Source organism: Dipodomys ordii, unplaced genomic scaffold, assembly GCF_000151885.1.
Source record: "Dipodomys ordii isolate 6190 unplaced genomic scaffold, Dord_2.0 Scaffold52, whole genome shotgun sequence".
Classification (NCBI taxonomy): Eukaryota; Metazoa; Chordata; class Mammalia; order Rodentia; family Heteromyidae; genus Dipodomys; species Dipodomys ordii.
Window position 1 is genome coordinate 1,781,647 of NW_012267268.1, and position 23,994 is coordinate 1,805,640.

The window sequence follows — 23,994 nt, forward strand, 5'->3', positions numbered from 1 at the left end:
ACATTTTAAAGGACTCTCTAGTGGGGGAATTTTCTAATTACATCCTTCCTCAGAAAATCCAAAATTATTGTAACCAAACCAAAGACAAACAAAATATTCTCATGATTTTTAACTGAAGAAAAAAAAAAGCACACTGTGATGGTGGCTAGCTTAAGCAAAAGCTGAATCTCTGGTGATGCATCTTAGCGGTGTTACAACCAGTGATGACAGCAATGACTGACAGACAGCAGGAACAAAATGGCTCTGTCTTCTCCCTTCTAGTATTCCTCTCTGTTGCCATGGTCTCAAGGGAGAACACATGGCCTCCTGGATAACTGACACCATCCTAAGTCCTCAGGAGAAATCCAAATGAAGTAACCACGCTTTCATTTTCTATCACAAGAGTTGGAACTCTGGTCCTCACATTTGGTAGGTAAGCATTCTACAACTTTCATCATACCCTCCTCCCCAGAATATAATTTTGTTTTAGTTATCTTTATTTTTGTTAGCGTTCCATGCTTCACTCAAAGCTAGTCTTAGACTGTTTTCCTCATACCTATGCCTCCTACATAGGTGGAAACACAGGTATGAACTACCAATTACAGTAACTATCCATCCTGTTAGTTTGGAAAATTGTAGTTTCTCTTATTTATAATCCAAAGCTTATAGTCTTATCATTTCTTAATTGTGCATTTCTCAAAATATATTTTACATTTCTTGGACTTTCAGGTGAATAAATCATGCTGTTCACTTCAGTTGCTTATATATTTCTCATTACAGTTTGTTGAACAAGGGGAAGCAGGTATAAAGACAAACACTTAGAACCTCTTTTAGCAATTTTGGTAAACTAAGATTCTATTTGATCATGGTAGGGCAATTTTATCTCACATGTACTAGAAAACTGTGTGTTCATTGAAATCCCAAGTGGGATTCCAAGACAGAGAAGGGGAGGAAATTGGATCAAGGCCAGACCAACCAAAAAGTAGCAAGACCTCAATCTCAACAAATAAGTTGGATAATAGGGACTCATAGTTGTGATCATAGCTACGGGAAGGCATAGATAGGAGAATCTTTGTCTGAGGCCAGCCTTGAGCAAAGACATGAAACCCTATTCAAATAATAAGTAAAACTAAAAAGGGTTGGGAAAGGGAGGACTAAAGCCTTAGAGCATCTTCCTAACACAAAGCCCTGAGTTCATACCTCAATATGTCCAAAACAAAGCTGCTTTTTAAAATAGAACTTTCATTTGAAATTAGCTTTCTGTCAATAAAAGAGTCATTTTTCCTTCCTCTAAGTTATCACATCTTTTATTGCCATATGTCAGAAAAGATGATCATTGATATAGGGTATAATTTCTGTGAATGGAGACCCCATCATATGGATATAAAAAAAGAAGCAAGTCAATTATCCATGATGATGGATACATTTTTACCCTTGTGCTACACATGATTGCTGCTATGTAATTTGATATATAATTCACTATTAAAACACCATCCATATTGTTCAAGGGTGATTATTTGAATGTGAGAAATTCTATGAAATTACAGCTGCAATAGTAAAAGCCTCAAAACCATTATGACAAAAGACCATATTAACCTTATTGGTATAAGCTCCTGTAGAGAGACAGTAGACTCATATGGATATTCAAAATAATAGTAAAATCAAAAAAGGTTTTTTTTTACTAAAATATGGCTGCTATAATTTCTTTTCTTTCTTTTACATCTCAGTTTATGTATACATTATATATATGTATGCATATGTACATATGATACAGTTTTACCCAATACTTTATGAAAATTATTAGGTTTATAAAGATGTAACACATAGTACCACTCATACATTCACAGATTTATTATTTTATTTGATAGCTACAAAGTGCTTGTAACATGCAGTGGATGGGACCAAAGGACCACAAAAGATTTCTCTGCTTAAGAAGTTTAGGCAAGCAACACTATTCACCATACTCAAGCTATGTAATCAGTTATGCAATCCAACAATCAATTAATGGATAAGGAAAACATGGCATACATACACAATAGAGTACTCTTTAGCTATAAAAAATGAAATTATGTCACTTGCAGAAAATAGGATTAGAGATCACACAGTTGAACAAGAGAAGCCAAGATCACAGAAAGATACATTTTGTATGCATTTTTATATACAAAGTGAGCACTAATAAGAAGCAGAAGATGACTTAAATGTAAAAGAAGGATTTTTGTGATAGGGTGATGAGAGTGAATATGATCAAAGAGCATTATATGTATAATGAAAATAATATAAAACTAAAAGATGTTAAGATAAACATAGAGGGTACAAAAAAAGATGGATTGAGTTTGATCAAAGTACATTGCATGCATACATAGAAACAATTTGAATTTTCTTTATGCAATTAATATATTGCAATGACTTTTTAAAAAGCACACTAGTAACCATGTGAATATGCCTATGATAACATAAACATTATGATATTCCTGCTATTGCAAAGTTGACTTCTGGTTCTATTGATGAAGATTTCCAGGAAAAAATATCATAGAGAACAAGAGATATAAATTTTGCCATTTCTGTAATCTGTACTTTTAGCTACATTATATAAATATACACAAATATATAGGCATACATGCACACATACATATATGTGTGTGTGTGCATCCACACATTCAGAAGCCATTCTTAAATTAGGATATCATCATTCTCTTGTTAAAAATACAAGCTCTTCCCAGGTCTCAGACCCAATGGATTAATGTACTATTATAACAAATTACTACAAACAGGAGGCAAAGATATTTATTCCAAGGAAGATAACATCATAAGGTTTTGGATGGGCATGAACTTTGGAAGGACATGATTTAAGCCACAGCCCTACAGAAGAAAATCTCTGGAGTTTCGGCCTGGCCTTCTGTGTTCTAATAAATCCTCCATGTGTTTTTAAAGCATAGTGAAGTGACAACTCAGTGTCTTGCCTAATTTTAATACCTAGTTTAGGTATTATACTGTGCTTTCTCACTGGTTTAGAGGTTTGTGGACTTCAAGAAAAAGTTTTTTTTTTTCATTCCATGAGAGCCTGTTTGCTGTGGAAAACAGAAAAACAAGAAAACAAAATCTTATAATCTCTCTTTTATCACACTGTTCATATCTTCAAACCCTCATGATTAAATACCTGCCATTAGACCTCACCTTCAAACACTGCTCGATCACTGAATAAGTTTCTAACACAAGATTTTATTGTTGTTGTTGGTTGATGATGATGTTTTTGTTAGTTGTGGGGCTTTAACTCTGAGCCTAGGCACTGTTCCTTATCTCTTCAGCTCAAGGCTAGCGCTCTACCACTTGAGCCACAGCGCCATTTCCAGCTTTTTCTGTTTATTTGGTGCTGAGGCTTCGAACCTAGGGTCTCATGCATACAAGGCAAGCACTCTACCACTGAGCCACCTTCCCAGCCCTAACATGTGATTTTTTTTTTGGGGGGGGGTCTGGTCGTGGGTCCTGAACTCTGGGCCTGGGCGCTGTCCCTCAGCTCTTCAGCTCAAGGCTAGCACTCTACCACTTGAGCCACAGCGCCACTTCCGGCTTTTTTCATTTTGCTTATGTGGTGCTGAGGAATCGAACCCAGGGCCTCAGGCATGCGAGGCATGCGCTTTACCACTGAGCCACCTTCCCAGCCCACATGTGATTTTTTTAAGAGACAAACTTTCTCTACACTCCTACTATAAGTTGTTAAGGGAAATTTGTAATCACTGAAGTATGAAACAGACTGCACCACTAAAACTTTTTTCTCTCTAGGAAATTACCCCATCTATTGCTCATCATTGGATCCCAAGCATTGACTTTCAAGAATGTCATAGAGTCACAGCCTAAAATATTTTACATGCCCACCAGAGACCATGCAATTAAGTTTAAGTGTAACAAAAACATGTTTTTGATGGCCTAGAGCTTGTTTGTTTTAATGTTGTAAAACACAGCCCTTCCTATGATACTCAACAGTACTTTATAATTTGTTAATGTTTTAAAATCCTTTCTCCATGAGTTCTGTCTCTACCAGGGGAACAAAATAGCAGCAATAACTTACCTCTATCGATTACATCTCATGTGCCAAGCATTAAGTGACTGATTTTTGTATATTCAGGTACTTAGTACACAAATCAGCTAAATGAGACTTTGCGACTATCCTCTATAGGAGAAAAAGAAGGCATGGATACATTAAGTAATTCATCCAAGGTCACATTAATTACTAAGCTGCAAAATCAGATTCAGATCCACCTATGTACCTTCCTCCAAAGCCAATACTTTTGCAGACATCTCTATACTACTAGCTTGAAGGAAATGTAAAACAAACAAAAACTGTCATGCTTTGGTATTTCTTCTGGTTTGTAACTAGTATATTTATAAAGATATAGATTTGCTTATTAGTCTCCATATAATTATCAATGTCAGTTCAGTCTCAAACATATCCTCTGAATCTACATTATTACACTCGTCATGACACATGATATTCATTCACTAGCCTGATTACACAGGAGAAAGGAAAGACCTATGTGTGGAAAGGAAGTTCAAGAACAGTTGTGAGATGATTCATAATGTCTTACTGACAAGTATGACTCCAATTTCAGAATTTACCAGCTCTTTCTTCTGCTTTCACTTCTGAGATTGAATAGTAGGTAAAGGAACTCTTGGAATTGACATTGAGACTTCACTTTAGATCCAGTGGGGAGAAATTTATGCTGGAGTAAATCCCCTAAGGAGAGAGTGATAAAATGTGTGAACAGAGAAATTTAAACCATTACAACCCAGGTAGAAAAATGTAATGCCAGGAATGAGGTGAAGTCTCAAAATGCCCCCCAGAACCTGAATGAATATGAAGAGCTTTTCATAAATATGAACAGCTTTTCCCAGGGATCAAAAACTAAATGTGAAGAAATTGTTCCCCCTCACTCCCATCTACACACAAATATTCCTGTTGAAGAAGTGATCCCTAATAGTACACTAAACCAAGGCAATATTTTCTTTGATGTTCCCTGGCAAATACAAAAAGAGAGATAAGAGCTGCTTCTTTCTTCTGGTTTTGTTTCAACATAAGAAACAATTTCTCTAATCTGAGCTAGAACCCTTTCCTTATTTTTGTCTTTACTGTTGGAATTACTCCAAGAGGAGTAACAATTTTGTAGAATTTTGAGAAATGCCCAGGTGAATTGACCATATTCATTGGAAACAATTCTCTAGTCTGAAATGGTAGGAAATTTTTTAATAATTAAGAAAATATCAACGATAGAAAGGACAATAATTTTGCTAAAAAAATATAAAATCTTTAACTTTTGTACTAAATTTGTGATTATTTTTCTCCAAGAGATAAAACTATTTGATAAATATAATTTGAATGTTCTTAATATTTTAAATGTGTATACACATTTTCTACAATGTGAGTCCTATTCCTAAGAACTAATTCAAAAGATTCTGTGAGATTTCCCTGATTTTAGAGGAAAAAAATCCTCATTATACCGAAGTACATTCATTTGAAATATATGGAATTATAGGGCTATGAGAATTGTGGCAGTTTGATATCTGAAAGATACTTCTTTCAAGTGTTACTTCAAAATCATATAATTCATTTTTACTTTTTTAAGATGAGATTTATAAGGCAAAAAAATTAAAGACAATTTTAAGAAAATAAAAGACAAAAGCATTGGGAAAGATATGGAGGGGTAAGAAAAATGCTAAATAAGTATCAAGTTCAAGGATTTTAAAATAAAAGTGTAATGAAGGTAGAGAAATTAAATGAATGAGAAACTCCAGAAAATACACTTATATACTAAATAAATGTAGTGATATATAAATCCAAGTGTCTTCATTTTAAAATGAATAAAATCCATGTTAGGTAGAAAGAAATCAACTATAAACATAAAAGGAGAGGACATAAAAAAGAACCAAAGTTACAAAGCAAGTTCTGAGAATTAAAAGCCTGTGTTGTTGCTTGGGATCAGAGCCCTTGGTCTTGGTCAAGTCCTACATTCCACCTCCAGGAGTAATATCACTATATTCAGATCTCTTTGAAAGCTGAGAATGCACAATGAGTTTCTGGGAAAGTACAAATTGAATTAATAGAAAACACAAACAGATCTATTTCATGAGAAAAGACTCTATCATCTCTAATGTCCTGCAGGGAAGAAAGGGAGGTGTAGAGATTTTAATATGAATATTCTTATTTCTTTTAATGAATTCATCATGAAGGTGCTATTTAAATTTGTACAGAGAACCGAGTAGAAAAATATGTGAAAATATTTTTAAGACTCAAACATGATCTTTGATATAAAACCAGTCAAATTAATACAAAGAAATAACATCACTTTAAATATTGACAGTAAATGGGAATAGGAAAAAAATAAAAAGTTCAAATATTAATTTGAAAGTATCTAATAAGATAAACACTAGCACAAATTAAGAAATACTATAAAAACTTCATGAGAATGAGTATTTAGTATTATGAAATATACATATTACTAGCTTATATCCTAATATATAACACATAATAACATAAATACAACATATATCACCAGTATAAAATATATACAAAACTAAACTAATGGGCAAAAGCAGGATAAAACTTATTTTTATTAACATCACAAAACTGAATAAGGCAGTTATTGCTAGATACTTTCAGTAAAATATTTAATGGTGGAACCTTGGAAAAAAGTATTGATACATTTGATAAACAAAGTATTTCTAGTACTAATATTATTATTTGCCCTATTGGAGAAGTATTGGTTAATATAAAGAAAAAAATCAGCATTTTTATTTTTTTTATTTTTGCCAGTCCTGATGCTTGAACTCTGGGTCTGGGCACTGTCCTTGAGCCTCTTTGTGCTCAAGGTTATTGCTCTACCACTTGAGCGATAGCTCCTGTGGTCCTCACATCTCAATCTCCTGATTAGCAAGGATTATAGGCATGAGCAAGCAGCGCCTGGCAAAAATCAGTGTGTGTTTTTGTTTTTATCTTTTTTCGGGTCCGGTCGTGGGGCCTAAACTCTGGGCCTGGGTGCTGTCCCTCAACTCTTCAGCTCAAGGCTAGCGCTATACCAGCCACAGTGCCACTTCCGGCTCTTTTTGCTTATGTGGTGCTGAGGAATCGAACCCAGGGCCTCATGCATAGGCAAGCACTTGCATAGGCAAGCACTTGCATAGGCAAGCACTCTACCACTGAGCCACCTTTCCAGCCCAAAAGTCAGTGTTTTTATAAAGTATTTTTGTTAAGAGAAATCATCTTTACATGAAGATAAGGTACTACTCCTGAAAAAATTAACTGCATAAATTAAAAATATATTAAAAACATACCAAACTTTCCTAAAAAAATCATAAGGAAGAAAAAGCAATTCAACTTTCTTTTATAAGAGCAATAACCCCTAATAATCATTTCTCAGATGAACAGTAAATGTATGTAAAGACAGAAATAGATGCGACAAGAAGGATCTGAAACCTAAAGGAAAACATTCAAATATCTGTTGCTTGTTCATTGTTATATAACAGACCAACCCAAAGTTCAAGGGAGTAGTGATATTGGCTCATGTTTCTACTTTGTAATTTGGACTTTATTTCAGCTGGTATAGCTGACCTCTGATTCATATGACCTTAAGCTTCAAATGGTGTCTCATTCTCCAGAAGGTTGGTCTAAACTTGTTTGCACTGTGGAACCATCCCTCTAGAAAGTAAGGGGACAAGACACAGGGTTATTTTAGGCCTAGGTTGTCCAAAGGTATTCGATTTAATTTGTCACATACACTGGGTTTGTAATAAACCTTTTCTCAGAAAAGGAAAAAGTTGCAAGAATCTATAATTGTTTTTATAATATTTACAAGTGAAGATAAAAACAATACATCTAAATATACTCTTAGTAGGAATATATAAAGCATTTTAAACTATGAATTAGATGAGATTAACAAGCACTGTTTTTATTCTTTGACCCTTAGGTTGATTCTAAATCTCAAAACTAAACATGTTGAGAAACCATATTTACTTTTAGTGATGATGAAAATAATATATAGAGTCATTAGTAAAAGTTCAGTTTACTGATGTTAAAACATGTTTTAAATGCTCATTATAAAAACTAAAAATAATATCAATAAAATGGTAGTATAACAGGCAAAAATGTGATAATTTGACAATTTCATAAAACATACATTAAAGAGGAGCTGGGTAGTAGTTATAAGTGTAATTTAGGTAAGGTGCAGACAAAAACAATCAAAGAAAATTTTTTTTATAAAATTCCATGATTGTAATTGATCAGGGCTTTTCTATGCCCCCAAATTAAATAGAAACCAGCAAAGACTTGGAAAAATCATATTAAGTGAGGTAAACTAGACTCAAAGAAACATAGGTCCCGTGGTTTCCCTTATCTTCAATAACTAGCATATGTCTAGGACAAGCAAAAGAGGTCAAAAGCTATGTACATATGACCATATAACCTGATGCTAAGCGAAATGAACCCCAAGATAAGGACACAAGAGGTTTTATGTTTGTTGCTGTTCTTTTTATTGTACTTATAATGTACTATCTGATGTTTTTTGTTTCTTTTGTATGTTCTTCCCCATGGTACAACCCCTGTTGTCACTGTATTTGATTCTGGTGTCCTGAATCTAGTATATACATTTTTCTAATTTGGGGAGGGGAAGGGAAATAACAAAATGCTGAAATGAGGATAAAGGATGACCCATTGTAACAATGAGATGTACAAGACAGTATATTGAAAAAGAACTTTACAATTTTGCAGGGGGCTGGAGGGGGGGAGGAGTTGGGAGGTGGGGAGGAAAGGATGGTAGGGGAAAAATAAAGGAGGGTATAACAATGCTCAATAGGAAATGGACTCATTACCTTGCTCATGTAACTGTAACTCCTCTGTACAGTATATTTACAATAAAAATATATATTTAAAATAAAAAAAAAGAATTACCTTATGCTCTGAAAATGTCCAGATGATTAGCCATTTAAAACTGGAACCTAAACTCTATGCTAAGGAAACACTTTTCCATTCTTACCTTTTCTTTTCATTTTGTTTTAAATTCATTATTCTTTGATAGTTGTTTTCCATATGGTAAAATCTAATCATTTTAAATTTATATCCTATTTAATAATCTTACTGGAATAAAGGTTCTTTTTCAAAAAATAATGTTGATAGAACTTGGTACGGCAGAACTGTGATAACTATGACCCTCATTGCTGTGGCTTATATGATGAAAACCATCATGAAAGTAAGAATCTAGGATCAGCCTTACACAAGCCACATGCATGCATACAAAATGTGAGGCCCATGTTCCAAGCAAAACAGAGTGTCATTACAGAAGTTTCAGGATTTTTTTTTTTTTTGGGTCCGGTCGTGGGGCCTGAACTTTGGGCCTGGGTGCTATCCCTCAACAATTCAGCTCAAGGCTAGCGCTCTACCACTTGAGCCACAGTGCCACTTCAGGCTTTTTTCTTTTTGCTTATGTGGTGCTGAGGAATCGAACCCAGGGCCTCAGGCATTTAAGGCAAGCGCTCTACCACTGAGCCACCTTCCCAGCCCAGTTTCAGGACTTTTTAAGACACCAATATTAAAGCTAGTCACATCCTTGTGTGATTAAGGGAGGGTCCACTAAACTCAGGCAAAAGTATTCCATTCTGGGTACAAGAAGTTATGGAATAAGCAGTATTGGAGTTAGGCTTGTGGCTGGCTCTGTCCTCTATCCCTGTTGCCAAATCTGTCATAGCCTTTGTGCTCAGATTCCTCCAACCTGTATGAAATAGAAGTTGCGACCTGTGTCTCACATGTTGTTTAAATACAAAGGAGTCAGGCATGGTTTGGGCATCACACCTTTGGCTTGATAGGTGTGAAATCCCCTCCCCAGATGCCAGCCTCTGTGCCTTTTATTACCCCTTTGCAATTCTGTCTTTTTTTCCCTCAATTGACAGCTGGATGGCATAGTCTACTTCTACTTTCTTCCTCAGCAATTGTCTTTATTTGAAGTTTTATTTTCCAGGATGAAAGTTCTGTGCACACCAGGAAATTTCACAGTGGCAGTCTCTGAACTCAGTACAAAGGACACAAAGAATCCCTGAGGTCAGATCCATGGGACCATAGAAAATGACACCTGTGGCGGACAGTAGGGAGAATTAGGTCTGTGCTCCTCTGAGCCATATTGATGTATGGGTGGTTGTTGGGATTTCATGTCATCCTTTGTATATGCCTGACAACCTTAATCCTGACAGTCAAAATAAATCTGGTCAATATACCTAATAGTAGGTAGTGGCAAAATAAACTAATTCAGAGATTATCTATCTGGAGAAGTGCAAGAGGTGAGATAAGAGATGAACTGGCTGGCATGTGGCACATGCAAAGATACAAATGCAAAATATTTTGAAATACACCCACAATTATAGTAATCCCCCATAAAAAATCCTGTAAACATTGTTGTTAAGTTCTGAGAACTAAAACCAGTGCACTATACATTCTATTCTTCTGTCCAACAATTCTAAGTGTAATCATATTTTCTGCTTCTGTGCTAACCAACACTAGCTCAGACAAAAGTAATTTATCTGCTTGTTCCAGGAAATCTCTGCTTCTATGAACCAACTACATAGCTCACTTAACAAAATTAATGGTTTTCTCATCAAGACTTGCTTTCAAGATCCCAGCTTTTCTTCAGTGGGCACAGTGATCCAGTTTATTTCATTTTCTTATTCTGTAAACTTAGCCGAACTTCTTTTAACATGTGCTGTTGGCCCAACTTCAGTTCCTCTCCAGAAAATCTTGCCGTAATATTACCTAGCACAAGCCATATCTTGCTGAAAGGCAAGGTCTTAACTATCCAACTTTTCAAATGCTATTAAAAATTAAAATAGCATTCTGTCTTATTGCTTAGTTTTCTTCAACAGATTTTACTAGATGTCTTTAACTGTATCCATAAGGACTGAGTGGGACACAGGCCAGAGGTGCCGAATGTGAAAATCCTTGTTCATAGGTTAGCAGTTAACCTTCTATTAGCTGCTACACTTCTCAACATTACAACCAAATCATTACTAAAATGACATTTTGTTTATACAGCTCAGGGTCTTCTATATGTAAATGAGGAAATTGGCATCTCAGAATGTTAGGTGAATAATCAACATTGATTAATGGAAAGACAAAACTAGATTAGAGTGCATTTGCTCCCTCCCTATTTATTTTCTATTTATGTAAGTTGTGGCGTTGAAACTCTGGGCCTTGGGTGCTGTCCCTGAACTCTTTTGTTCAAGGCTAGTGCTCTACCACTTTGAGCCACAGCTCCATTTCTGGGTTTCTGGTGGTTAATTGGAGATAAGAGTCTCATGGACTTTCCCACCTGGGCTGGCTTTGAACCATGATCCTCAGATCTCAGCCACCTGAGAAGCTAGGATTACAGGCGTAAGCCACCAATGTCTGATGCCTCCCCACTTTCTGTCCCTCCCCTCTCTCTCTCCTCTGTCTTGCTGGTTCTAGGGTTTGAATTCAGGGCCTGAGTGCTGTCTCTAAGCATTTTTTGCTCAAGGCTAGTGTTCTACCAATTGAACCACAGCTCTACTTCCAGATTTTTTCTTTTAATGCTTAATTGGATATAAAAGTCTCATAAGACTAATTAAAAAAAGATTTCTCAACTTTCTAATTTAATGCTTATTTAAAGATCTCTCCCTTTTTCTCCTCTCACCATACCTATATGAGTGTGTATGTATGTATACTTAAGTATTGTAAGGTAAATAGGTAGGTTTGATTAGGTAGCTGATAAAGAGACCACCACACAGTTTTCAGGCAGGAAGAGGAGTTTATTTTACCAAACTGCTTGCCCTACCTTGCATGGTAGATAGGAATGGTCAACAGGGGACGGCTGAGGTCAAGGGAAGATGTGGCCACACCAGATGGGGATATGACTTCAGGGCCTAGGACCCTCCCCTGATTGGATGGGAGGATATGACTGGGGGTGCCCAGGATGAGACCTCCAAGGAGGAAGAGGTGACTTGCCAGGTAATCCAGTTACCTAGGTGACACAGGTACTGGGTTCGAGATTTAGCCAAGAGGTATGGAGGTGTCTGCACAGGGCCTGAATAGCCAGGATGTGCCTTACTAGTATAAACTTGACATTCTTTAAAATTTCGATTGCTGAGACATTTTAAATATGGTAGTATAAACTAAATTATGAAATGCATTTACAAATTTGCAAATTGCAGATTTAGTCTATACTAAATGTTAACAAAATGTAATTTGCTTTAGGAATATGTGTACACATTTTTTGGAAGTTGGTGTAAACAAAGGTTATATTTAGAAGTAGAGTTTCTCAAATATACCTAATAATAAGAATTGTTCAAAATCTTATTAAAATTACATTTCATTGCCCATCCTTGATCTACTGGACATGTTAAAAGCAGATTCATAGAAGCTTATTTTATTTTTTGTATTTTTAAAAATGTATTTATTATTTCCTGTTTCCTAAAACAAGTATGGAAAATAATGCAATCTAGGCCATTCGCTTACAAAACTGTCATTTTTGTCATCTGGGTCGAGTTTTATAAAATATCAATGATATAGTATATTGGTAAAATTACAAAATATCATACCCTATCTAGACCAATCAAAAGCACAGGAGGAGAAACCCCGTATCTGCATGCTAAGCTATTGCACACTTAGCACTGAGACACAAGTATGAAACTGACCTTGTCATTTATGTGCACACGTATCTCAGGTACACCTGAATTATGACTGAGTATATCTACCATGAACTGTGAGATTCTGCACTCCTAATAAATTCCCCGAAAAAAGGTGACACTGCTGTTTGCATATGGCAACAGGAGCAACATGAAGTATTGTTTTCATAAACTTCTTTTTTTAAATATATATATATACATATATATGTATGTATACATATAGAGCCAGTATGGATTATAATGTGGCGGTGGGATGATCTGTTCTAGTCTGCTCTATTTGGGGTTCTAAAAGCTTTTTGTATTTGCATGGCCTGTCCTTTTGTATATTTTGGAAGTTCTCTGCTAGGATTCTGCTGAATATATTTCCTAATCCATTGGCTTCCCTCTCCAGGCTTTCTTGTATACCTATTATTTTCAAATTAGGCTTTTTGAATGTATCCTGTATTTCCTGCAGTGATCTGTCATGCTTCTTATTTTTGTTATGACTAAATGTGTGCTCTTTCTCTATGGAGTCTAAACTGTCTTCCACCTCTTATATGCTTTCTTCAGCCTCCTCCATTTGACTTTGAAGGCTTTTTACTTTGGTGTCAACCGCCTTTCCTTCTTGCTGGTCTTTCTTATTGGTGGCCAGCTCTTTATTAAGGTTTTCTTTTAAGTCTTATATAGATTGCCTTACCTACTGGTGTTGGTTATCAGACTTCTCCTTCCACTCCTTAATCTAGGTTCCTATCTTTTTATTAGCTTATTTCTCCCTCTACTGGAGTTCCTTTATCTATTTATTTGTGGAGGCCATGAAGTCATCTATTAACTTCTGGTTGGCCCCATTGCGTTCTCTGATAACCCTATGCAGGATGTCCAATTTTTCATTCAGCACGTTTACCAGCCATGCTTTTAATCTATCTTGAGCTTTATCTTCTAGGTCATTCTAGGACTGCTCTGTAGCTTGTTTATGTGGAGATGGTGTTGTTGTTGTTGGTTTTTTTTTGGATTGGCCATGTTTCTTGCATTTCTGCAGTTAGTTCTACCCATTTGGAGACAAGAATCACACTGGTACAACAGTAAGACAGTCTTTTAGGACCAGAGCCAACCCAGTGTCATGTACATGTATAGATCTTAGGGTTTCCGAATTTGGGGTAGATGTTTTCTTATTTAGTTCTCTTTTTCTTTGCTTGGAGATGGATATTGTGGCTTTGGGGTTGAAATTAGTATAGTTGTAACTTTTGATACAATCTGAGTTAACAGGATGGGCCCCTTGTACTCAAAATAGTCCAGTGGAACCAATTTTATAGTCAAATATAGAACCACCTGTAAATTGGGTCAGATATAAACCATTAGGGATCAATGGGTTGGAGCAGATGGAGAAGTGAAAGTTTAGGATTGGAGTGATACGAATTTAAGTTCTCATGAGAACTTGGGTATAATGATAGTAGAGGGGTGAGAATGGCTTAGGGGAGGGGTATATGTAATAGGAGGAGAATAAAGACCTTGTTACTGAGTGTAAGTGGTGGAAAAGAAAGGTTATGTAGAGACTAGCTTATAGATTTAGGTGAAGATAAGAAAAATAAAATTATATATAGTGTATTTGGGAGCCTTGCTGAGACTAGAAAAAGATTATTCAGATATTATTGGGAAGTCGCTTAATCTAGGTGAAATCCTGTAATTATTGTTTACACACATAGAAGGTGGCCTTACTTTGTGTATAGAACTTTGGGGGCTTACTAGGCGGTGCCAGTTTCTGGCTGAGTTGGCTTCTTCCCTGTAGCCGCCCTGGAGGGGTGGGGGATGGGTTGGGGTGGGGGCCAGTCACAGACTAGGAGGTCTTCAGCAGATTCCCTCCTAACTTTCCATGGGTCTAGTGTAGAGCATTTTCTGCAGTTTTAAGTGTTCTCTGCTGAAAGTCTGGAGAAAGTCCCAGTGCACTGCTATGTGGAGCCATGTGATACAGCTTCTGCACAGGGGTCCCGATCACTGTTTCTCTTTTCCCTTTTCTTATTTGCCTGCTAGGATAGTACTATTGTAGTAGAAAAAGTCTTTAGGTATGTAGAGTTTGACTGGAGTGGATCTCTTGAGGTAAAGTGTGGCTGTGCCCCCAGATCTTCTTTTGGTCAGAGACACGTAGTTGGGCTACCTGTGAGAGCTCCGCCATCTTCCTGGATCTTAAATAACTTTTGAAAACTTCTTTGTTTAACGGCAACATCTTTGTAAAACTACTTAAAATGATAAAATATATTTTGAAAAACTGGCCAGCATCATTAGCTCTCCTGAGGAGCTTGGAGGAATACAAAGTGTGGGGCCATTTTAGAACCCCTCAGTCAGAAACTCAGAGCCCTGACATGGTCTTCCCATGATTCTGCCCTCCCATAGCAGTACATTTCCAGCATTTATCTTAACTATGAATGCTCACCAGTTATTTCATGTAAGAAATTCTGAGGGACATAATTAAATTAAGCATATAGAGAAAATCAAAAGCCTCATATTTACAGAGCAATTTTGGATTTGTAAATTTAAAAAATCTAAATTTACAATTATATTTCAGCTTAAGTAGTTATAGGTGAATCATGTAACCTTGATGTTCAGATTTCTCACCTAAAAATATGCTGAGTTGAAAATTGTCTTTAACTACTTTGCATGTTCCTTTAAAGGTGTCAAGTTAATATAGTGGGTAGAAGAAATATGTTCTAGGTAATGAAGACTGAGTTAGGAAAAGAAATAAAGAACTTGTTCTTGATTCCAGCTGCATATAAAATTCAGTTATTCAGAGACAAGTAAGATAGCACACACTAACACAACAAAATGTTGTGAGGATCAAGAGAAAGGATGATGTTATTCTAATAAGACCCATTTGGTCCTTTACATAGGACCTATTATTTCCAATATTGTATTTATTTTATTTATTTTTTTATTTTTTTGGTCGTGGTGCTTGAACTCTGGGCTTGAGCACTATACCTCAGCTCTTCAGCTCAAGGCTAGTGCTCTACCACTTGAGCCACAGCACCACTTCCAGTTTTCTCGTGGTTTTATTGGCAATAAGAGTCTCACGGACTTTCCTGCCTGGGCTGGCTTTGAACCATGATCCTCAGATCTCAGCCTCCTGAGCAGCTAGGATTACAGGCACAAGCCTCCAGCGCCCACTTATTTCTAATCTAATAAATTATGAGTGGGCAGCTGATAAATTAAGTGAATTATTTTGGGGCACCACTATGAGATTTTGCGTAAGAGAACTGAAGTTTGAATGGTATTCTGATGCTACATTATTTGATGTCTTGATTTCAGTGCTCTAACTTAGTATATCTTCATTTAAAATGCTACCCATAACTTAAGAACATGAAATTCTATAAGACTTTTAAGGATTTATAACAATCAGTATTGTTATGTAAAATAGTTTATGAGAAAATTTAAAATGTAGACTTTGATAGTTTTAATACTTTGCTAAATTTACTTCAGCTTCTGAAACATGGCAGAATCATGCTGAATTACAGGATATTAGATATAGTCAACATTCATTTCTATAAATTTTTACTTCCTAGGTTATTTCCTAATGACTATGTGATAATCCATTTATAGGACTAAATATCTAATATTGGAGTATCTGTATGTTTAGACGTTATGGTATAGATTTGGTGTTCTTGATAAATACCAGGACTTCAAATCAGGGCCAGCACCTGTTCACTTACTATTAACTCCTATTATTTATAAAATGTTTAAAATAAGGGATTTATTAGTATTACTTCTTACATTCTAGAGAATGAGAAGATTTAAGGTAAGAATTTGCATATTGCACAGAGGTGGAAACCTAAAGACTTTGAAGTCAGAGACTATGACCTCTGCCTGCCATGTGGAATTTAACTGGAACATTAGCTTTGTTGCCAAGCACTGGATTGTGGAAAAAATTTTCATGGTTTTCTATAAACAAATGTTTTTAAAGTCATACCTTCCTTTAGCTCAAAGATCTCAGTTTTCTCCTCATCTGTGGAGAAATGTCACCTGAATGTAACATCATCCCTCCCAGAAGCATCCCTTGGGTCAAGCCCAGCTTTCCTTCCCTGGCTCTCACTCTGAAGCTCAGAGGGCTGGAGGCCTCAGCTCTATCTCTATGATTGTATTGATTTCTATACAATCACAGATATCCACTTAAATGATTTTGCAAAGCTTTCATTGTGATATTTCCATACATATGGACATATATATATATATGTATATATATGATGTACTTAGATCAAATATGCCCCCTTTATTCCTCTTCAACACCTTCATCACAATTATAGCATGTTTTGTTCTGTTTTTATGCATGTATATAAAATAAGTTGATAATATTCACCACCCCTTTTCATTTTCTTTCACTCTCCAATGGGTTTCTACAGAGTCACTGTTTAATACTATCTTGTTTGTTTTTCCCACTTAGATCTAGATTGTACATTTGAGACAAAACATGCAGTTTTTGTCTTTAGTCTGGCTGTTTCACTTAACATGACGATCTTCAGTTTTATATCTTTTTCTGAAAATGATATAATTTTATTCTTCATGTGTATATAGGCTACATTCTCTCATTAACTTACTGTTTGATGAACACCTAGGCAGATTCCATACTATTGTGAGTGGTGATGCTGTACACACACTTGTTTAGAAACCTCCACTATATATTGCCATAACCCTTTGGATATAGGCCCAGGAGTGGCAAACCAGAATCATGGGATGGTTTTAGTTTCGGATTTTTAAGGACACTCCATCTTGATTTCCATAGCAGCTGTATTAGCTTACATTTCCACCAACAGTGTGTAAGAGTTTCTTTCTCCCATACTCTACTAGAATTTCTATTCTGACTGGTGTAGGGAGATTTTAGTGTCATTTTGATTTACATTTTGTTTGTGGCTAAGGATGTTGAACACTCCATGTGCTTATTGGTCATTTATGTTTCCTTTAAGTGTTATTTGTTCAACTTATATAATTTCAGTGACTCTAGGAATTAAACTCAGAGCCTGAAACTTCTGTTCTCAGTTTCTTCACAGCTTTAATCATGAAAGGATATTTTATTTTTAGAAGTGGTACACAATCTTTTTCTTTTCATTTTTCTCTTTTTTGCCCCTATCTGTTTTGGTGTCAGAGGCCTACAGGCCTCCTGAAGTCAGTTTGGCAGAATTCCTTCCCTTTTAGTGTTTATTACTATGTAGTTGATCTTCAGAGAAGTCACATTGACTTTTTAACATAATTTTTAAAAAATCTTGCAGTTTTGCATTGGAATTTGAAATGAGACCAAGTCTGAGACTAAATCTGAGACCAAGTCATTGTTTTAAAGTGTATAGTCTTAATTCAGGTGGGATGGTATTGTGGCAGGGTTGAGAATTTCTGACTCCCCAATGGTCTAGGGTCTATGGCTCAGTAGACGATAATAAGGGATCATCCATACTCCCAGATACTTTATCACCAGCTTGGCTTAGATTGAAAATGAAGTGCCTGGGTTACCTAGCTTGTGACTTTCATAATTGATCTTCCCTTAATTCTGTACAGCTGGCCACAGTAGTTTTATAGCGTATGGGCTAGACAGCCTCTTATTTGCTCCAGAAGCCCCTGTTTGTGTGCTTAGAGGAGCAGATATCCAAGCCTAGGGCTGGTCCTTGAATGGATCTGCCAGTGGAAAAAGCAAACAGAGACCTGAAGGAGATCTGTAGTGGCAAAGAGAGAGATGAGGACTTAATCACTATTTATGAGTTTCAGTGTTTTCAGAATCTGCCAAGAAATACACCTCCTTATGTGGAGAGGCAGCTGTGGAACTTATAGCTTGGAGGGCCTGGGCTTAGAACTTTCAGACCTGCCTGCCAGCTAAAACACAGTCAGGAGACAGAGTGTGAAACTACGTGTTATGCTAGCCATGGTCTCAGTACTCTGTTTCCACTATGACCCTCAGAAGATGGGTCATATTCTTTACCAAAACGGAAGAAATGAAACAGTATTGCATTTCAGAGACTTGCTTCTCTGATGATGGAAATCCTCAGCAGGTCCATGGAAGACACTCTCCTGTCCTATGACATCTGGTGCCTGCCTCCAGACTAGACACATGAGCAGGTTATCACTTCGATAAATAATCATTCTTAACATAGCTCTTTGATGTAAAAGCTGGAAGAAAATGTCTTTTTTCACTGGTACTAATCTAACCTTCCACACAGAGCAGTTACTCTCTCACCAAATCTCCACACTGGGTTCCATTCTTGTGGCAGTTGTGGGCTGATCCAGCAAGTATTACTTCTCATCTGTAAACAGCTGTCTGTCTTATATTGTGGTGGTACCCTTAGCTTCACCTCCTCACAAGGAACCAACCATTCAGCTGTGCTGACACCTTCATGATTCTTATTCCCATCTTTCCAACAATATCTACTTTGTTACCTGATTGTTCTCATACATGTAGCCAAATGGAGGATGCTCTTCATTTGCCATCATGTCTTACTTTCCTGTCATTAAATTTTTATGCTTTTATTATACTACCACCGAAGATAAGAGAAAATATCTCCAAGTGAACTTCTAATGTCAAGGTGACCAGAAATATGGTATCAACTTTATGGTGTAATTGTAAAAGACACTAAGTCAGACTAGTAAAGAAGTCATCACAGGAAAGGTTTGTTAGTAGACAAAGTCACATTTGTTTTTTAATTACAATCACTTTATTTCATTTCTCTCTGTAAGCAAGGCATTCATTCCCAGCCACAGTGAGAGGAAGGTGGGCCCATTGCTCCCTCCCACCCCATTGTTTTTCCTCATCTGTGGGCCTCTAGGGATGTAGGCTTGTTTGCTCTTCACAATGCCTTTAAATTGCCCATTTTTCAGTTGAATTTACCCTCAACTGACTGTGACTGAGTCAGATCAGCCTTTTGCAACATGATGGATTGTTCTATAGTCTGTCATTGTGAAGCCTGCAAAGAGACTTGACAGGAAGGTTGTCAATGTGTACAGTCTTCCTAAGCTCCGTGCTTTAAAAGGATACTTCCTCTAATTCATAAAGTATTTGGAAAATCATTAAGAACACTAAATAAAGTCCTTGCCACTTTTGCAATATTAGGGTTATTTTAATTCTGGAGCTGTCACATTACCTCCTGGCTGTGTCTCAAGAGATAGAGCTTTTCACAATTAGGAACTGCTGTTGAATAATGTCTAGATTGGAAAAAAAAACATTAAAATGTTTATTTTTGTTACATCTCAGCATTACTTCTAAACTTCTCCATACTGAACAAAGCAAAAAAGTAGGAAGAATTAAAACTTTTGAAAACTATATTAAAATAATGTTTAAAAGCTTGAAAAGGAAATCTAACATACCTAAATACAAGGGCAATTTATAAAGAAAATGTAAAGGGCTCAGTGTATATCTCAGTTTTAAAACATCTGCTTAGCATGCATGAGGCTTTGGATTCAATCTCTATCACTACAAATATATATATATATATATATATATATTTACATATACATACACACACGTATATATATATATTCTTTATTTTTATATATTTGTATATAAATATATATTTTATATTTATTCTTTATTTTTGTCAATCCTGGGGCTTGAACTCATGGTCTGGACACTGTCCGTGGGCCTCTTTGTCCTCAAAGCTAGTGCTCTATCACTTAAGACAGAGTGCCACTTCCAACTTTTTCTGAGTATTTTATTGGAGATAAGAGCCTCAAGGACTTTCTTTCTCAAGCTGGCTTTGACTCCCAATCCTCAGATCTCAGCTTCCTGAGTAGGATTAAAGGCATGAGCCACCAGTGCCTGTCTTATACATACTCTATTTGTCCCATTAGGGTACATTAAAAAATATCTATCAACATCAGGAAACAATTATCAATGATGTAAATGGTCAACTAAGGTATAAATGAACCATGATTAAAATCAGTTATTTTATGTTGGTATTAATATAGCAACTATGTACCAAATACATATATATATATAAATTATCTGTATCAAATATAGATCAAACCATTGTTTATATATATATGTATGTATGTGTGTATGTGTGTGTGTGTGTGTGTACCTTCTATTCTTAAGAGTAATAGCAAAGGCCAGATGAATGGAAGGACAACAAAAGGATTGTTAATTGAGTTTTGGAATTCTTATTACATTTGGTTTCTGGATTCCTGCCATTACTGGGAAGGTCTTCGGAAATTGCAATGGGTTTGCTGTATACTTTCCTTGTAAGCAGAGTATAGGAGTTCCTTTCTCCTCATTTCAGTCAGTTTCATTTGTTCTTCAATATGTGAACTTGAGACCTTGTGTCTTATTCAGTCCTGAAGTAACCTGTGTTTGTAGAAGGGAAGAAATGGGCCAGACTTCAAGAAACCATTGTTCTTCTAAAGAAGAGCTCCTTTCCCACTCTCTCATGGCTAGGTCTTTATTCATGAAGGGCTTTATCTGGGAAGTAGCACACTCAAGCAGATATTTGGAGGGCCAAGTAATTCTCTAACAGTAAGTGACAGGGCTAGTAGCTAAGAGATATAACAGGAATCATCACCTAAATGCAATGGCAACAATCAAGTAATGGGGAAGAAGCTTTGAAGACTTTGCCTGAGATGCTATGTTTGAGCAATTTTGTATTCCAAGTGTACCATTTGATAACAATTCTACAAGTGAAATTACTTCAAGTATATCTTCCTTTCCTACATCTTACTCAATTCTGGTGAAGTCAAATAGAGTGAGAAGAGGGTTGTGAGGATTACAGATAGAATGGAAGGATAAAAATGCATCTAATTCTCATAAGGGATCTGAATATTACATATTCATAATCTATGCATTCATGGCACAAACTGGGTAGAGCATATGTAAGAGATACTTACCATTTCAAATATTATACCTATACATGAGATTTCTCTACCATTACAGATTCAGGAAGTCTTAATTTAGCAGCTTATTATTGACATCCATTCTGATTCCATGTATCATCAAACCAAGTACAAAAATATATTCATGGCTATTCCTCAAACCCCAGCTGTGGACAAGCACATACTTTTCCCTGTGTTTCTCTGATATAACAAGGCTTTCTTGTTTTTGAACCTTAGGCATATTCTGTTGGTAAAACTTTTGCTCAAAGTTCAACTGTGGTCATCATATCAACATTATTAGGGAAAAGTTGTCATAGTTGTGTTGCTGGCAGGATTTAGGAATATTATAAACACATATATCATGTAGTAAATCCTTCCAAATCAACTGTATGCTAATCTATTTCCTTGTTTGTATCCTCCCACAGTTTATTCCTGTGTGCTGTATATTGATTTTTAACATACCATGTAATTTTGAAATGTTGAGCTATTTTATGAGCATTTCTGTTCTAACATATGATTACTCATGTGCCAACATATTTATAGACTACCATTGTTCTAAGTCACCACATCTAATAGTGTCTCAGGATATTTTCCTGCTTTCAATAAAGGTTTGTACCAAAATATAGTTTATTTAAATAATATTTCTTCCTTGATATGCTGTAAATAGCATGAAGTTACAAAGTTTCTTCAATGTCTCCTTAAATGCCTAGGTTCTAACAGACCTCCAAACATGCTTGTCGAATACATACATGAGTATTATTGTTTTTAACAGCCAAGCAATGACATAGTTGGAAATATTTTAATTTAAATTTTAATTTAATTAAATATTTTAAATTTACAGGGTAATTGTGAAAATACTATAATTTCCAATTACTCACCACGTGGGATATTAATCTACTTATATCACTAGAACAAAAATTCCTGAAGTGGATAATTTTCTAAAGAATGAAGGTTCATACAGATGGAGAATTGTCTCTATGATTTGGTGAAGGCTGAATGGAAGGAGTTTCATGGTAGAAACTCTGTGGGAATAAGAGTCATTTGACAAGACAGGAAACTAAAGACCAGTTTGTGAGTCAGGACCAGGTTTTTATAGCAACTTGCATTCAGAGAAACCACAGTAGGAAACCAGTATAACTTTCTGCAATTAGTACTCTCAAGGAACTGAGGATCTGTTCCCAGGCTCCACTGTGCTCTGTCACCTCCTACATGGCTAAGTTTCTACACAAGAACCATAAAAGAATATACTACACACAACCATAGCACTCTGCTTCCACTAATGTTAACATCTTAACTAGTGCGTGCTCCAAATTGGCACAACGGGATTTGTATGCTATTAACTAAATGATGGGCTTTATTCACATTTCACCAAATATCCACTAATATTCCTTTTCTCATTTCTGGAACCAACTGGGGAAACCATGTCACTTCAGTGTTGTGATGACTTGTTTATTATACTATTAATATTATTATTATTATTGTCATAAGGAGTTCCTGATGGTCCCAGATAATATTATGATGTTATTTATTTATTTATTTATTTATTTTTGGTTGGTCGTGGGGCTTGAACTCTGGGCCTGGTTGCTGTCCCTCAGCTCTTCAGCTCAAGGCTAGCGCTTGAGCCACTTGAGCCACAGCACCACTTTGGTTTTCTGAGTTGTTTATTGGAGATAAGAGTCTCATGGAATTTCCAGCGTGGGCTGGCTTTGAACTATGATCCTCAGATCTCAACCCCCTGAGTAGCTAGGATTACAGGTGTGAGCCACCAGTGCCTGGTTTATGATGTTCTTAAATCTGACTATTAAAAGAGTATCTTAAGTATTTTGTAGACTAGTAGAATCTCTTCTTGCTTAGTTTATATCTGAGGTTTTCATTTTATTTTATTCATTTAATATATATATATATGTATATATATATATATATATATATATTGCTAGTTTTGAGCTTTGAAATTGAAGCCACTTACTTGGCTTGTTGGATCAGTGGGTGCTTTATTACATAAAAGCCATGCTTCCAACCTTGATTTGCTTGTATATTGTCAAGGTGATGTACAGAGGATTTACAGTTGCATAAATAAGGTAGTAAGTATATTTCTTATCAAATTTATTACCCCCTCCCTCATTTTTTACCAACTTTCCCTCACTCCCCAATCTCCCCCACCAAAGTTATACAGATCATTTGCAACATAATGTCTTGTATCACTGTTGCATTGGTTTCCCTTTATCCTTTGTCTCACCATTTTGTTGTTCCGCTTCCTTTCCCTAATTCAGTTAAATGTATATGCAATACCTAGGGTACCAAAATCAAATACATGACAATGGGGGATAAATCATAGATGGAAGAACACACAAAAGAAACATGAAATCACATAGTACATTAAAAACAAAACAAAAAGCCTCTTGTGTCCATGTCTTGGAGTTTATTTCACTTAGAGTCATCTTATATGGTCATATGCACATAGCTATTGCTCTATTCTGCTCATCAGCTAAGATTATCCTAGACTTATAATAATTATTGCAAATAAGGGCAACCATGGGACCTATG